Raw genomic sequence first — 2,500 nt, 5'->3', positions numbered from 1 at the left:
AGGGATGGAGGGAAGGAGAGAGAGGGATGAAGGGCGAGACGAAATGAGGGATGGGAAGAGATAAAGAGAGAAAAAAAGGAAATTAGAAGAGTCGAAAAAGGGGAAGGGGAGGGGGGGGAGGAGTAAAGGAAGGAGGGAACGGAGGAGAGAAGCAGGAAAAGGGAGAGCGAAGAGAAAGTAGAGAAAGGAATGACAAGACGTAGAAGAGAAGAGAAGTGAGAGGCAATAGTGAGAAGGAAAAGAAGGATAAAAGGGAGAAGAGAGGGAGACGAGAAGGGAGAAGTGAAAAGGGAGAGAGGAGAGGGAAGGCAGAAGGAGGAGAGAAGGGAAATGAGAGGCAAGGAGGGGAGGGAGAGGAGGAAGAGTAGAGAAGAGATTGAGAGAAGAGAGGAGAGAGGAGGGAGAGGAGAGAAAATACGAGGAAAGGGGAGGAAAAGACGTGAGGTGAAGTGAGAACGGAGGAAGGGGAAGAGAAACGAGAGGGAAGGGAGAGAGGAGATAGGAGAAAGGAAAAGGGGTGATAATAGGAGCGATTGGGGCCACTAATTAAAGAGAACTGAGAGGAAAGGAGGTGGGAAGAAAGAGGAAGCGAAATGGAGGAGAAAGAAGAAAAGAGAGAGAGAGGGGAAAAGATGAGAGAGAGAGAGAGAGAGAGAAAGAAAGAAGAAGAAGAAAGAAAAGAAAGAGAAGAAAGAGATTGAGATAGAGAGAGAGGAGAGAGAGGAGAGAGAGAGAGAGAGAGAGAGAGAGAGAGAAAGAAGAAAGAAAGAAAGAAAGAGAAAAGAGAGGGAGAGAGGAAGAGAGGAGAGAGAGGACGAGAGAGAGGAAGAGGTGAAAAGAAAGGGGGGGAGGAGAGAGTGAGAGAGAGAGAAGGAGGGAGAGGAGAGAGGAGGAGAGAGGCGAGGAGAGGAGGAGGAGAGGGATTGGAGATTTGGGGGGGGAGAGAGAGAGAGGAGAGAGGGAGAGAGAAGGGTGAGAGGGGGAGAGGGAGGCGAGAGAGAGAGGGGGGGGATAGAGATTAGGGGAGAGAGGAGAGAGGAGTGAGAGAGAGATGAGAGAGAGAATCGAGGAGGGAGGTGAGAGAGAGAGGAGAGGGGGAGAGAGGGAGATTTTGGGGAGATTTGGGAGGATGAGGAGGAGAGAGATGGAAGAGAGAGGAGGAAGAGAGGGAGGAGAGGAGTGGGAGAGAGGAGGGAGCGGAGGAAGGGAGAGGGAGGGAGAGAAGATTGAGATGAGAGAGGAAGATATGGGGGGATGAGGAGAAGAGGGGAGTGAGGGTGGGGGAATGAAGGGAAGGGAGAGGGTGAGAGGAGAGGGAGGAGAGAGAGAGGAAGAGAGGGGGAGAGGAAAAGAAGAAAGAAAAGAAGAGGGGGAGGGGGGAGAGAAAGAGGGGAAAAGGGAGAGAAGAGGAGAAAGAAGAAGGAGAGGGAGGAGAGAGAGAGAGGAGAGAAGGGAGGAGAAGAAGAGAAAGAGAAAGGAAGAGAAAGAGGAGAAAGAAAAGAATTTGGGGAGACCAATGATAAAAGAGGGGGGGAGAGAGAGATGAGGGAGAGGAGAGAAGAAAGAAAGAGAGGGAAAGAAAAAGAAAAGAAAGAAAGAAAAGAAAAAAAGAAAAGAAAAAAGAAGGAAAAGGAAAGAGAAAGGGGAAAAGAAAAGAAAGAAGTAAAGGAAGAAAAGATTGAGAAAAAGAAAATAAAGAAGAAAAAGGGGGGAATAAGAAGAAAAGGAGAAAAAGAAGAACAAGGGAGAAAGATAAGAAGGAAAGAAGAGGAAAGAAAAGAAAAAGAGAAAGAAGAAAAGGAAAAAAGAAAGAAAGAAAAAAAGGAAAATGGAAGAAAAAAGGGAAAAAGGAAAGGAAAAAAAAAAAAAGAAAAGAAGGAAGGGAAGAAAGTAAAAAAAAAAAAAAGGAAAAAGGGAGGAAAGACGGAAAAAGTAAAAAAGGAGAAAAAAGAAAAAAAAAAAGGAGAAGACGAGCAAAAGAAAAAGAAAAGGGAAAAAGAAAGAAGGAAAAGGGAAAGAAAGAAAAAGGAATGAAAAAAATAAAGGGGGAAAAAAAAAAAAAAAAAGAAAAGAAAAATGGGAAAGAAAAAGAAAGAAGAAAAGAAAAAGAGAAAGAGGGAGGAGAGGGGGGAGACGAGGAGTGAGAGAGTTTGAGGGAAGTGAGAGTAGGAGGAGAGGGGGAGGGGGAGAGAGTTGAGAGAGGGGAGGGTGGAGAGTGAGTGAAGAGGTGGGGGGAGGATGTTTTGGGTTTGAGAGAGGGGAGGAGAGAGTGGATGGGGAGAGGGAAGGAGATGGAAAGGAGCTGCATTGGGGGTTGAGAGAGAGAGAGGGGAGAGTAGGATGAGGGGTGAGAAAGAGGAGGGAGAGGAGAAGTTGGAGGAGGTCGGGAGTGAGAGAGAGGAGGGGAGTAGAAAGGGGAATGAGAAAAATTGATAAAGGGAAAAAAAAAGGGTGATTGATGAGGGAGAAAGGGGGAGAGAGAAAAAGAGAGAGGGAGGAA

This window comes from Penaeus chinensis, chromosome 42 (assembly GCF_019202785.1).
Source record: "Penaeus chinensis breed Huanghai No. 1 chromosome 42, ASM1920278v2, whole genome shotgun sequence".
Classification (NCBI taxonomy): domain Eukaryota; kingdom Metazoa; phylum Arthropoda; class Malacostraca; order Decapoda; family Penaeidae; genus Penaeus; species Penaeus chinensis.
The sequence above is the reverse complement of the archived record's forward strand: the minus strand, read 5'-3'. Positions refer to the sequence as shown.